The sequence below is a fragment of the Lithobates pipiens genome, unplaced genomic scaffold (genome assembly GCF_037356315.1).
Source record: "Lithobates pipiens isolate NorthernLeopardFrog02 unplaced genomic scaffold, aLitPip1_a1.2 Scaffold_8, whole genome shotgun sequence".
In the NCBI taxonomy this organism is placed as follows: Eukaryota; Metazoa; Chordata; class Amphibia; order Anura; family Ranidae; genus Lithobates; species Lithobates pipiens.
In genome coordinates, this window is record NW_027507903.1 from 194,040,594 (window position 1) to 194,055,596 (window position 15,003).

Sequence of the window (15,003 nt, forward strand, 5' to 3'; positions counted from 1 at the left end):
TGCTTGCTGTTCCACTACATTGATCCCTGACTTCTGGCTTGGCTTTCTATCCCTTCTGGTTACTGAACTTTGGCTATGTTTTGACTACGTTTGTTCTTTTTACTTTTATTATTAAACAAGTGTGATTTAACTGTACTTCTGTCACGATCTGATTTCATGGTTTCTGACAGTAGGCGAAGGCCATGAATTCAGAAGATGCAGTCAATGCAGTTGTTGATAATATTTTTTCCAGAGTCAATGAACTGGATGACCGCATGGATCAGCTCACCTGGAATCTACCACTGTGGCTGCCTCAGTACAACCTATGTTTCAAGCCGATCCTGCTGCTGCTCCAGTCTCTGTGCCGGCACCCGCCCCGAGTATTACCTCTATAAGAGGTATGTCTGGTTCCGCTCTGCTTCCCCAGCTATTTGGGGGTGATCCTGTCCAATGCAGAGGGTTTCTCAACCAGGTTGAGATATACTTTGGATGCTGCCCCAGGCGTTTCCCATGGACAGAAGCAGAGTAGCTTTTGTGATATCTTTGCTTTCTGAGAGAGCCTTCGCATGGGCAAAGCCTCTATGGGAGACACAAAAAAACTGTTGTCTTGAGCTACCCTGAGTTTGTGGCTTAGTTTAAAAGGGTAGTTTGAAAAAAATGGAAAAGAGAGTAGAAAGCTCTACTCTTAGTAAAATACATAATACTCTAGTATTCTACTATACTCACAGGGGCGTTTCATAAGTACTAGCAAAGTCTTTGTGTAATATGTGAATCAGTATCCCTTCTCCTAAAGGGTGTGTAGCGGAGATATGTATGTCTTCATCCAAGGCTGCATTTGCTACGTATTTTCAGGAGTAGAAATTGAAGAATCCTTTGTTCGTCCAATAGTTGGTTTATTGTTCAGAAAGATAAGCAAAGACAAGATTGACATCTGGTAACATATGGCATGGTGATGGCCTCAGAAGGAGGAAAGGGTCATCTGATCTACATTCTCCAAAGTGTAGAGTTCTTTCTCTTCCCACCAATCCTCTCCGTCCTCTCATAATCTTACTCCATTCTTATACTGTTTCATGATGTTATGTCAGCATATCCTAATAACTCTCACATTTGCATATATACCCAATATGGTTCAGTCTATAGATAAGTAGCATAACTCCACCCATTGTCCTGACTAACTCAAAAATAGAAATACCTACTCAGCCAAACCAATCCTATCTATACTCTGTGTTGTTCTGTGACCTTTAGAAACCATCACTTATTACCATACATATAACTTACATATATTTTCAGAAACTTTTATCACTTAAAATATTAATTAACTCAAAAACTTCTAACATAGTTGATGTTACCGCACGCTCCACTTCTGCTGCAAAGTGCCTCATGTCCATCAGAGTATGAGAACTATTGCCGAATACACCATTGAATTCCGTACTCTGGCAATGGAACAGTGAGGCCCTCGTGACTGCTTTTTCTCGTGGTCTCTCGGATTCCATCAAGGATGAGATAGCAGCCCAAGATATACCCACTGAGCTGGAGAAGTTGATCACGTTTGCCATCTTCATTGACTCCAGACTCAGAAAAAGACTCTCTTTTATGGAACGCTTGTGGAAGCCTCCTGTACATTTGTCTCAGAGCCTTGCGAAGTGAAAGTGAACCCATGCACTTGGGTTTCAGGCGTCTCTCTGCGGATGAGAGAACCCTTAGGAAGAGGGAGAGATTGTGCCTTTATTGTGGCCAGACAGCTCATTTTTTGAAGTCTTGTCCTACCCATCCAGTGAACGCCCGAACCTTGAGGTCCTGTCACGGTCAGACCTTAGGTGGCATTGTTTTAGTTATCCAGAAGGATAAGCCCCTGGTTTTGTCACCCTTTCTTGGGCTGAGTCATCCATCGAGATACAGGCTGTAATCGATTCTGGGGCTGCAGGCATGTCATTTATGCTGCCTTTATATCAATGCACTAGATTCCGCTGCAGCTGCATGACACTCCACTTGCCATTGAGGCTCTTGACGGGAGACCTCTACAGCCTACCCATGTGATTCATGAGACGGTTCCATTGTCCATGGCCATAGGGGCTCTTCACCATGAGCTAATCCAATTCCAAGTTATTTCCTCACCTAAGTTTCCGCTGGTTATTAGTTATCCTTGGTTACAGAGGCACAACCCCTCTTTTGAGTGGCTCTGTGCTGAGGTTCTCTCCTGGTCGCCACAATGCAGTGAGACATGCTTCCAGAAGGTAGCCAAGGTCCTGTGCACCTCTTCACTCTCTTCCCTGCTGGAGGAGTACCGAGATTTTAGTGATGTCTTTGACAATGGTCAAGCTGTCTGCTAGTTTTGGATTGCTCAGCGCTCTAAATGCACATGACCCATGCGCTGGCCAGTGATTAGAGTTGCCACCTCATCCCTTTAAAGCTTAACGCACAATAATTACACAGGTTCTGTGGCTGATTTAAGATGGTAATTATACACACTTGGTGCCTTATTTGAATCAAATTAGCCTCAGAACCTGTGTAACTCATATGTGTTTGGGTTTAAAGGGACGAGGTGGCAACCTTATCGGTGATTGGCTGGCTCTTGGAGAGGCAGATTTGAAGTGATTGGTGGATTTCAGTGAGAGGATCTGCACTGTCTGGTTCTGGTACATGGGGGAGGGGCTCCAAGTAAGTGCTGTGATTCGCATATCTCCCAAGTGTCCCTGATTTCGAGGGACTGTCCCTCGTCCCTATTTGCTCCTTATGTTCCCTCATTTGGTTCTGATCTATATAGTTGTATATAAAATGCACTTTTTATCTTTCAAAAAGTGTTTCCCAGTGCTAAACCTTTCATCCAAAATCTAATTGGCTGCATTTTAAATTTCAAAAGCCAATATAAAGGAATAGTAGAAAAAAAATAGAAAAAAGGCCCTTGCGGGTTTAACCCCTTCCCGCCGAGCGTACGCAGATGTGCGTACTCGGCTTCCGGGGGGTATACCAGGATGATGCCCGCACCTGCAGGCATCATCTTGGTACCGTTTTTTTCAGCAGGCGATTGGCTATCCAGGCATAACAACCGATGCGGCTAAAAGCCGTTCGGCTGTTATTCCGACAGAAGCGGGAGGGGACATCCCCCCTCCCGCCGCTGTTACCGGTGCTCCCGCTCGATTGGGAGCACTGATTCAAATTCCGCTGCCTCCGGCTGCTGGGGAGGAACTGTAACGCAAAAAAATTGGGCTAATTTTACTGTTTTTTTTTTTAATTCATGAAAGTGTCCCTTTTCCCAAAAAGTTGCGTTTAAAACACTGCTGCGCAAATACCGTGTGACATAAAATATTGCAATAATCGCCGTTTTATTCTCTAGAGTCTCTGCTAAAAAATATATATATGTTTGGGGGTTTCAAGTAATTTTCTAGCAAAAAATATGGATTTTAACTTGTAAACACCAAATTCCAAAAATAGGCTTAGTCATGAAAGGGTTAACTAATATATTTTTTTTAGGTTAATTCTTCAAGGGAGCGTGGCAGGGGCATATCCAATGCCTACATGATTTGTTAGTAGGTGTCCCTCATTCCCATCTCAAAAAGTTGGGAGGTATGGATTCGGTAAGGGGGATATGAAGACTTCAGTCTGCTCATCACTACCGGTGACCTCATGATAACTAGTAGCTCAATAAAAAGTCACATGACATTAGATCAGCTGTAGCGGCATCATCACAGACTTCCGCCCGTTCTCTCTTTGGAGTCACGTGGTCGGACGTCATCTCTAGATTAGAGCGGCTGTATAGAAGCACACAGTCTCCGTGCACAGCGCAGGTGACGTGCAGGGCGGTGACGTCCACTTCGGTTCCCCAGTCTACTAGACCTGCTCTACTACACTCCTGATTGGCTGCAAGTTCTGCTGACAACACTGTCTCTCACTGGAGGCTCCCTCTCTGCTGAGCCTGTGGCGCCAGGCATGCCGGGAATTGGAGTTCCGCTCGCTGACGCGCTGCGTAGTGTAGAAGCGTGCCTTAGCTATGTAGGGACTACAAGACCCATGATGCATTGCGCAGAGAGCTGCTGGCTTCCCTTCGGACAGATGACTAGTGCAGCATGTTGTACCGTGCTGTAGCTTCAGCTGAGTGCCTGCTCCCAGCTCGCCCACACTCATAGCGGAAGAGGGTAGCTGGCAGTCCCGAGTCTTCCCGTCCCCCTGTGCCTCAACGTCCAGTGAGTATGGTGTGCAGGGTCATGGTGTGTGCTTCACACTCTCCATATGGAGCACTGTTGTGTGCTGTGTAGTTCGGGCCACAGGTGGTAATCACTTGTCAGGAGGTGGACTCTTCCCTCTCAGCTCTTGTATGTGGCATCACCTCACCAGCATTGCTCATAAACATATGGCTGGCCCTCATTTTTGTATTAGTGTTGTCTGAGTGACCCTGTGCTGTGCCTATGCAGAGTAAGGAGGAGAAGCCTTGGGTAAGGTCTGCGTTTGTTCATCTGCGGTGAGCTGACCTGTATAGGGGCATTGAATGTGCGTTTGCATGGACGCATAGGCCCGTACATCCGTGCACAGGACCATATTTATGTGCCCGGGGAGAGATGGCTCTTTTGTGCCAGTAAATGTCAATGATTGGCTGAGAGATGCAGCGGCTGTACGGATCTTCTCCCACATCTAAGCGTTTACGTCCGTATGGGGGCGATGATCAGGAATGACCCGGGTCCGAACCCGCCTGAGCTATCCCACCAGCCAGTCATAGGCAGAGGAGAGGTTTCCCCGCAGTCACACTTAGAAATAAATGCGGGGTAGGGAGTGCCTCCACCACCTGTGATTGGCTGTTGGCTTTGACAATTTTGTGTCCGGACGTGCCTGAACCCTTCCCTACTCTGGATGCAAATAGACTGTGCCCAAGGTACGGTTGCTACCTCATCCATTTAAAACTAAACGCATATAAATGGCACAGGTTCTGAAGCTAATTTAATGCAGATAAGGCACTAAGTGAAATTAATTACCACCTTATTCAGCCACAAAACCTGTGTTATTAAAGAGGAAGTAAACCCTGATAAGTTTACTTCCTCTTTCATTCCCTGCAAAGCATAATGGACTACTATGCATCACATAGTAGTCCATTATGTATCACTTACCTGACACAGGAGCCAGCGATGTCACCGCTGTCCCCTGTAGTCCGGAGCATCCATCTTCTTGGTGGGGTCTCGCAGCTCCGCCGCTGTCATTCGGCGAAGCCACAATGACGTCACTCCCTCGCATGCGCACGGGAGCCGACACGCGCGGCAGCTCCATCATTGAGAATGCCGCGCTCAGGGCGCCTGCGCGCCGCTGTCTACGGCGCATGCGCCGTAGACAGCGGTCCCTGTTTTCGGGCAAATATCTCCTAAACCATATAGGTTTAGGAGATATTTCTTGGACCTACAGGTAAGCCTTAATCTAGGCTTACCTGTAGGTAAAAGTGGTTTGTAAGGGTTTACAACCACTTTAATGTGTTTGGTTTTAAAGGAATAAGGCGGCAACCCTATAGAGTTGCCACCTCATCCCTTTAAAACCGAACACATATTACGTACGCATTTTGTGGTTTAGGTGGTAAACTTGGTGCCTTATCTGCATTAAATTAGCCTCAGAACCTGTTTAATTTATGTGTTCAGTTTTAAAGGGATGAGGTGTACAGATGAGAACACTGGAATGTTCAGGAAGATCCACATAGCTGCTGCATCTCTTACCCTGTCATTGATATTTACAGGCTGGCAATATGGGACAACTGTGACACCCCAGAACATGTACATGACCCACTTTACGGATGTGCAGGGCTATCTGCCTGTGTGTTTGAAACACAGGTCGGCATATTTCTATGGCTTCAACCTAGTCATGTAGATTAGCAGTTCTAACCACAAGGCTGTGGCCCACCTCCAGGCCACAGCTTCCCTCTCGTCAGGCTGTGGATTCCTGTGCTCGCAAGTAAACGGCTGTAAAGCTGGCCATAGATGAAGCAATGTTCTTTCCGGCAACTACGGGTCCCAGAAAAAATCACTTGATTCCCCATTATCGCAGTCAATGTTGATGTGGGGACAACCTCCCTCTTGGCAATTGTCTTCTCCCGGCAGGGGTGACTCAGTGTTTTATTGCTAGTGGATATAAGAGCAGCTAGTAGTAATCACATGTAAAATCTTACAGGCTGGTTGTACCCCAGTTGATCAATCAATTTAGGTACATTCAGCCTGCCCATACATGGTTGGAGTCTTGGCCACTCCCTGCTGAACCAGCTCAGATTCGAACCATCTATGCAGGACCGTTTTTAAGGCAGGACAAAAGGGGCAGCTGCCCTGGGCCCCATCATTGTAGTGGGGTCCAATGCAGCTGCCTCATACTTGCCAAATATCCCAGTTTAATTTCCCTTGTCCCTTGAAGTTTTAGTCCCGTGCTGTGTCCCGGTATCTCTGCGCAAACTTCTGCTGCCGAGCTCTGCCCTATTGCCATGTACAGATGACTTGCCTGCAGACCCTGTGTTTACATGTAAATAGTCGTGGATGGTGGCATTCATATGTATATCATGTCCTCCTGAGGTCAAATCCACCATTACTTCTGCTGAATGCTGCCCGCCGGGGAGGTAAAGGAGCATGCTTGAAAATGCTGCCTACAACTTTGGTCATTAAGCCTAACATCAGCCTGTTCTGCAAAAGTAAGCAAATTGAAGGTGGAACCTTTCTTTAAAATAACATGGTGCCACAGCACCCTGAATTTTGGTGAATGTGCATACACAGGCAGGCAGTGAGGAGATGATGTGCTGTAACCTTTAGCAACCAATCACTGAGCAGTAATAATGTGCAGTAACCTCTAACAACCAATTAATGAGTGTTATAGATGTTCAGTAACCTCCTAGCAATCAATTGGTGAGCAGTATTGATGTACAGTAATCTCTAGCAACCATAAACAAGCAGAAGTCACATGCTGTAACTTTTAGAAAATAACAGTGAGCCATAATGTGTGCTGTAACCTCTAGCAGCCAGTCCGTAAAGCGGTAATGATACACTGTAACCTCTGGCAAGCAATTGCAGTCACTGCCTGATCTGAATCAGTAAACTGATTTTGAGCATAGCTACTATTTCTCTAGTTGTCTGTCAAGAACAGCACTAGAGAGTTAAGGCTCCACCTCCGGAGGCAGGAAACACATCGTCAGACCTTTAAAGGGCGGCACCAGTCCCTTCTTCCTCAGTCTTTGTTTCCTCTACCGGAGGAGGAGGCAGGATTGGAGCTCTCCTGAAACTGGGAGAGCCCATAACAGAAGGGGAAGGAGGTCAGTGTACCTGGGGTCAGGATGGCGGACATCTGGGGTCCCCTGGTCAGGCTGGGAGCAGCTGTGAAACAGCATCCTCCTCCTTGATGGCACAGGGAGGGCTGGTGTTCCCCGTCTGATGTTTGGTTTCGGATTTGGTGCGGGTCAGGCAGGGGCGGGCACAGGCAGTGAGTTCCGGCCTGTGGAACGCAGGAGGAGGGCGGGGGACTTCCGACGAACCACTTCCGGTTCTGGTCGCGAGCATGGACAGCTGAACCAGGGCGCCTTTTTTTTAAAAAAACGCCAGCCACAAGACAGTGCTGCACCTCAGGAAAACTGTCAGGCAACTTCCGAACGGATGGATGCAGCAGATTGTGGCAGTGGTGCCGAACCAGCTCAGGTTGGCAAACACAGGGGTGCCTTGTACCTACGGGGCTGCGAGGGGGGGGGGGGGGAGGAGGAATGCTGGACTAATCGGTGCAGAGGCATTTAGAAATGGTCCATTTTTATGTCCCCCTCCCTATTTAAACAGGACCCGGACTAACGTGTCTTGCAAATCCTGTCGGTGGCTGGTGGGGTGCACATAGGTGTTTGAAGGCATCCTATTTTGCTAAGGTTACGCTGATATTAGCTTGTCTGTCTCCCTTCCTTTTTCTTCTCTCCTTCTCTTGTCTTGGGCTCTGCCCAAAGAACCAGAGAGATCAGGGGGGAAGAAGAAATGTCCATGTATGAACAAATTTTAAAGGATGGGTTAAGCCCCTCTGTAAACCCTGTATAGATACATTTGTCTATAAGGAGGACACGGGAGGGGGCCTGTAAGGAACTTATTTCTGGAGTACAGAAGGAAATGCAGTCCATCACGACAATGCTAGTGAACCTTGAGACCCCAAAACCAGCCGCAGTTCCCCCTGCTTCTACCCCAGAGGAGGGTGACGAATCGGGGGAAGAGGAATTAGGTTCTCTGGATGGCCTAAGTGAGATGGCATCATCCAGAGATATTCTGATTTTATAGGGACAAGCTCTCCTAGATACAGGCTCTCTCTCTCGGAAGTTGATGCCTTATTGGGGGTTATTTATGAGACGCTCGAAATTAAGGAAGAGCAGGTGTCTGTCCTTACATGACCGGATGTATCAAACCCTGAAAGAAGATTAAGCCAGGCTTTTCCCGGTTCACAGCGCACTGGTGGACTCTATTAAAAAAGAGTGGGTGGAACCAGAGAAAAAATGATTTTTTTCCTAAAAGTATGAAGAGAAGATTTCCCTTCAGTGAAGATCCCACCTGTGTCTGGAACAAAGTACCCAAGGTGGACGCAGCTTTCTCCCAGTGCGCAAAATCAACAGACCTCGCCTTTTGAGGCCATGGGTGCCCTGAAGGAACCCATAGACAAAAGGATGGAGGTGCTGTTAAAAAGGTCATGGGAAGTTGCCATGACCAATTTTAAAGCTTGCTTTGGGCACAACAATAGTGGCTCGCAACCTGGAGGTCTGGCTGGAACAATTGCAAGGGCATTTAGAAAGCGGGACCTCTAGGAAGGAAATCTTGGATTCCCTTCCTATGCTGCACTTAACAGCAGGTTATATGACAGACGCTTCTGCAGAGTTGGTCAAGCTGTCAGCAAGGACCGCTGCTCTGGTGAATTCATCTCGCAGGGCACTATGGCTAAAATCCTGGTCAGGGGACCCAGCTTCAAAGGTGAGGTTATGTGGTATCCTCTTTGAAGGAGACCTCCTGTTTGGGCAGGATCTAGAAAAGGTTCTGGATCGCACTGCGAACAAGAAAAAGCCTTTCCTATTTAAAACTAAAAAGGCACTAGGAAACCGCTTTTTTTTTTTTTTTTTTTTTTTTTTTTTTTTTTTTGTCCCCAAAGTCAGGGACGGTCCCAAGGACAGACCACTAAGGCAGTGGTTCTCAACCAGGGTTCCTCCAGACGTTGCTAGGGGTTCCTTCAGCATTGGGCCATTTCTGCCTCTTGGATAAGTTCCCACTCCCACCATTGATCTTTTTAGCTATCGGTAAGGAGGTAGTTCTTCCCAATGACCACAAGTGTAAGGACCATTCTTCCCACTGACCATCACACTAATGCATCTTGAGTTGTAGATTTCTAATTTTTAGCAGGGGTTCCCCGAGACTGGGGAACTATTTCAAGGGTTCCTCTGTACTGAAAAGGTTGAGAAAGGACCTGACCCCTTAGTGCAGCCTAAAACAGTGGACGGGGGGAAAACAGACAATCTGTTTTCCTCTTCTAAGAAAACCACTAAGTCCCAGTGACTTGGTTCCCGTGGGGGGAAGACTGGGGCAATTCCTCCCACAGTGGGAAAGGATTACCCCAAATGCTTTTATCCTGAGGATAATCAGGGAGGGATATCAAATACAATTCAAGCACACTCCGCCTACGAGGATGTGTGTGACCAAACCTCCCAAAGATCCTCAGAAGGCGAAGGCCTTGCTGTCACAAATTGGCGACTTGGTAGACCAGAGGGTTCTAGTTCCAGTGCCAACACAGGAAGTAAACCATGGTTTCTGCTCACATGAGTTTGTAGTGAGAAAACCGTCTGGCAAATTCTGGTTGATTTTGAATTTAAGGTTACTAAACGAATGGGTAACATACAAAAAATTCCAGATGGAAACAATTTTTACAGTAAGGTCAATCCTTCCACCAGGTTGTTTCATGGCCTCTCTTGATTTGAGGGATGCCTACCTGCACGTCCCCATTCACGAGGACTCTCAAATTTTTTTGAGAATAGCGATTCAGTGGGGAAGGCAGACCTGACACTTCCAGTTCAGGACCCTGCCTTTCAGCCTATCATCCTCCCCCAGGATATTTACAAAAGTCCTGGCGGAAGCATTGGCTCCCCTGAGGCTGAAGGGAATTGCGGTCATACCATACTTGGACGGCCTTTTAGTCTTCACCCCCTCAAAACTCCAACTTCAGGGAGACCTTAGGGTAGCCATGTCCTGTCTAAAGACTAGGGTGGTTAATAAATGAAGAAAAATCGCACCTGATACTGCAACCATTCCTGCAGTTCAACGTCCTGAGCAGTTGGGACAGAACACAAGAGTCCCTAGACTTAACTATCCACCTATCTTCAAAGACCAGAAGGTCTCTATGGTGGTGGAGAAAAGAGGAACACCTAGTACAAGAATAGCCCAAGGATGTTGGGGGGAGCACAATCGCAATGGTCGGCCAATTGGAGGGATTTGCAGGCAATCTGGGAAGCATTGAGAGCATTTGCCAGAGAGTTGAAGGACCACCACGTACAGATCCTCTCGGACAGTGGGGTAGCAGTCTCGTATCTAAATGAACAAGGAGGAACGAGGTGCCCGTCCTTAAAGTAGGGTACCCCCTACATTTTTTTTAAAGTCAACAGCTACAAATACTGCAGCTGCTGACTTTTAATAATCGGACACTTGCCTGTCCCAGGGTCCAGCGATGCGGGGGAATGAAGCCCCCCCCTCATTCCCCGCTCCGTGACATGCCGCACAGTCACCTGGGACACGTGACAAGTCCCAGGTGACTGTGCGGCACGAGGGGAAGTGATGTCACCAGCCCGGGCAAGGAAGAAGGCAGGCTATGAGGGACCCCCTAGCAACAGGTATTTAGAGGTGAGTAAAATTGTATTTTTTTTTGGTGGCAACACTACTTTAATCAGGTTAACAAGTACATTCTTGTATTGGGCCGAGAAAAACTTAGTATTGATCTTGGCAGTACATCTGAAAGGTGGACAACCATCTGGCGGATTTTCTGAGTCGACACCAAGTGTGCGAATCAGGATGGTCCCTGAACAGGGAAATCTTTCAGCTGATAGTGCAGAAGTGGGGTCTCCCAGAGGTGGCTCCGTTCGCCAGCAGAACAAACACTCAAGTTCCAGTATACTTCTCACTAGAGAGGGAAGCAGGGGCCAAAGGGATAGACGTTTTGGCAAAAAGTTGGGCGTGTAGCACTTGCTATGCCTTTCCCCCATTCAAGCTGATTCCTCTAGTCCTGAAGAAATTTCTTCAGGAATGGACCGCAATCATATTGGTGGTTCCATATTGGCCAAAGAGACCATGGTTCTCAATGCTGCTGGGCCTGTCAGAGGAGCCTCCCCTCATTATGCCCGAGAGGGAGGATCTCCTGTCCTAGGGTCCAGTTCTGTTGCCAGAAATGCAGACCCTGAAATTATCGGCCTAGTGTCTGTGGAGAGCCTCTTGAAGTCTAAGGGGCTCTCAGACAGGGTGATAAATACGCTTCTTTCCAGTAAGAAGGAGGTAACCCAAGCAATTTATGTTAAGTGTGTTTTTTTTTTTTTTTTTTTTTTTCTCCTTCATGGTTAGATGCCAAAAATGCACCAAGTATCCCGGCAGTCTTAGCCCTTGTACACACGATCGGACATTCCGACAAAAAAATCTGTCTAATTTTGTCCGAAACTGGTGTTGCATATACACGGTCGGACACGGTTGTCGGAAAATCCGATCGTTCGTAACGTGATGGCGTAATTCAGTTACAAAAGGGACTACGTTCAGGCTAGTAGCCAATAGCTTTGGTCTAGGAATTTGATCTGAGCATGCGTGGCACTTTGTCCAATCGGAATTCTCTACAAATGATCAGACGACAAAGTCCGATCGGATCGTGTTGTTGGAAAATTTTATAGCCCAGCTCTAAAACTTGGTCTGTCGGATATTCCGACGTAAACAGTCCGATTGAGCCCACACACTGTTGGATTATCCGACAACACGGTCCGATCTGACATTTTTCCATGGGAATATACGGCCGTGTGTACAAGAGCTTAGAGTTTTTGCAAGACGGCGCGGATAAAGGACTGGCCATTAGTACTTTGAAGGTACAAATTGCGGCCCTGTCTGTGTTTCTAGAGCAACCCCTGGCGTTAGACCCGCTAATTAGCAGGTTCTTCAAGAGGTTAGCCAGAATTAAACCGGTTCAGTTTCAAATTCTATCCAAATGGGACCTGTCAGTTATATTACAGGGATCGGTAAAATGGTCACAGGAGGTAGAGCCCTCCTTAAAATGGATAACACTTAAAACAGTGTTTCTAGTGGCTATATCTACAGCTAGACGTATTGGCAAGCTTCAGGCACTTTCTATAAAAGAGCCATTTGTGCACATTTTTGAAGACCAGCTGGTTCTACGCACAGACCCGGGATTTGGTGACAAAATTCCATAGATCCCAGGAAATTATTTTGCCTTCATTCTGTGGGTCCTTCACCAATCTAAGGGAAGTAGAATCCTGCCAACTGGATGTGAGAGCCTGTGTCTTAAAGTATCTGAAGATGTCACAAAGCATTAGGAAATCAAATGCACTATTTGTTTACATGCGGGTAAAAAAAATTGGGGTCCCAAGCTTCAAAAAACACAATTGCGAGATGGATTAAACAGGCTATTGTGGAAGCTTACAAATTTATGAAAATGGAATGTCTTCCCCCCCCCCCCCCCATATGGCTCACTCCACACGGGCAATATCGGCCTCCTGGGCAGCAAAGCGAGCTGGAGCGACACCAGAACAAATCAGCAGCAACATGGTCAAACTACTCGACTTTCATGAAGCATTATAGATTGGACTTAATCTCAGCGCAAGACTAAGCATTTGGGAGAAAAGTCTTCCAAGCGGTAGTCCGCCCCCCCCCCCAATCTGGTAAGTTGATCCTCTCTAGTGCCATCCTTTAAAGGTCTGATGTGTTTCCTGCCTCCGGAGGTGGAGCCTTATCTCTCTAGTGCTGTCCTGGACGACTCCTAGAAACAGAGTTACTGGTAAGTCTAACTCTGGTTTTATTGTATGTCTCCAAGCATGCGGAGAGCGAAATTGTGTGGAAGAGGGGGCCCAAGCAAATGTTTGCCCAGGGTCCAGTCAATATTAAAGACTGCCCTGCATCTATGGCCAGCTTAATAGCCTCGCTCCCTGAACCAAACCAACACTTTTTTTTTTTTTTTTTTTTTTCTTTCTTTTTTTTTTTTCACAGAGAAGGCATGTTTGTTTACAACCCCTTTAAAAGATGTCATGTATGGTTATAAATCTACTTTGCAGTTGTTTTAGTGGTTACATAACAGTCAGGTAGATCAACAGACATGCGTAGCATGCCCTAGGCAGGTGAAAATAGTTAAAACTCGTACAATAAAAGTATGGGAATACATACGTTTGTTGAAGTCCGATGCAACCTGCAGTAACATGTAAAAAGCCAAACTATGTGCCCAGGCGACTGTTTTGGAGGTACATCAACATACTTATTGTATGTAAAATCTTTGTTTTAGTAAATATTCACAAAGAAAAAACTTTCTTGTACACAGAGCACATAAAGTGTTAGTAAATCGGTTCTTGTGTAACAAATTTTTTAACATCAGTCCACTTCAGATATCAATTTATACACCTTTTAAACAATATCTTTGCAAACCTGAATCATATCAACTTTCAGAATACACAGATGGAGAGATTGCATCCAAAAAACTCAACGCGTTTCGTGAATAAGAATTCACTTCATCAGGAGTTGATTCTACTGACAGTGTCTACAAAATGAGAGTAATAAATTAAGATCCAAAAAATACATAAATGGATGACAAGCGGAGATTTGAAAGAGTGTCTTTGGCACTTTCTATGAATTGTCCCTAGTATCTTCTATTGAGATTTGTTTGAAATGTAAGCAAAGCCAGTGAAGTTGCTTGTCAAACACTGTTTTGCAGTGCTGCTTTCAAATGCATTAGATTACGTTTGAGAAGAACCTTAATCTATATAAGCCCTTATTTGAACTGTAATTCTCACCCTTTTTGACCTGCACTATGGCCTCGGGATTGGCACCTGTTCACCAACACTGCCTTGTGGGAGAGCACAGAGGTATTCGATATGCCATGACCTGAAGTACTGGTTATTGCAGTTTATTTACAGTGAACAGAGACTGAGCGAACAGTAGAGTATAACCTGGGGAAAGCAGTATTTAAAGCAGAGCTCAAATTTTTGTTTAATTGCAAGCAGGCAGGCTTTTTATTGCAGATCAGACATGTAATGTCTGTTTGCAAAAACATAAAATAAACCTATTTGCTTCCAGTCTACCTTTAAAATGTCTACAGAAAAAAAGTAAGCAAAATCTGGCCTCATGCACACTGGATGTTTTTGGGCGTTTTTTATGCAGCTGTTTTTGGCTTCAGGTGGGGTTTATTTTTATTTTTTTCTACAGTCCATAAACTCCCCATCATGTTATCCAGTGTATCCCCACACACACACAGGCTGTTATTAGCAGTTTTTGGCTTAAAAAAATTGTAAACTAGTGGGTTCTAAGAGGAGTTTTTCAGCTGTAAAAACGCTCACCTGTGTGTGTGTGTGTGTGTGTGTGTGTGTGTGTTTTTTTTTTTTTTTTTTTTTTTTTCCATTGATGAAGGAAAAAAAAAAATGCTAATATGGAAAAACTCAAAAACTGCTATTGCAAAAACATTTAAAAACTCACTGTAAAGCTACTGTGGTGTTAAAGATCCACAGGACCAACTTAATGCAAATAACAAAAAACCTATTACACGCAGGCCTATAATACAGCACAGTGCATCAGTCTGTAGTGTTGGAGGTAAAGAGGATGACGACAAAATCAAACATGTATCATTAGCGACTGTATTGCATTGTGTGTGTTCAGTGTATAATTGTACTAGTTACAACATATGGACTTAATCTATCCTGCAGACATAGCAGAATATGGGATGCCTGAATGGGGAATTAGGCCGTTGATCCCGGCTCTTGTTGTTTTTTTTTTTTTTTTTTTGTATTGTTTTTTTTTTCTCCCTTAAACAATAAACTGAAAGAGATGGCAGTAG

General features: G+C 45.6%; 1 protein-coding gene across 4 annotated transcripts in view; it reads left to right on the forward strand.

Annotated features, from left to right (window-relative positions):
• The first annotated feature begins 3,977 nt into the window (after positions 1–3,977).
• TRABD (TraB domain containing) overlaps positions 3,978–15,003 on the forward strand; it is a 103,587-nt gene continuing 92,561 nt past the window's right edge. For 2 of the 4 annotated variants that reach the window (XM_077472113.1, XM_077472112.1), the window contains exon 1: positions 3,978–4,160. The gene's annotated coding sequence lies outside the window, so the exon portion shown is untranslated. The remainder of the gene's footprint in view (positions 4,161–15,003) is intronic. The other 2 variants (XM_077472114.1, XM_077472111.1) reach the window with 2 other exon arrangements.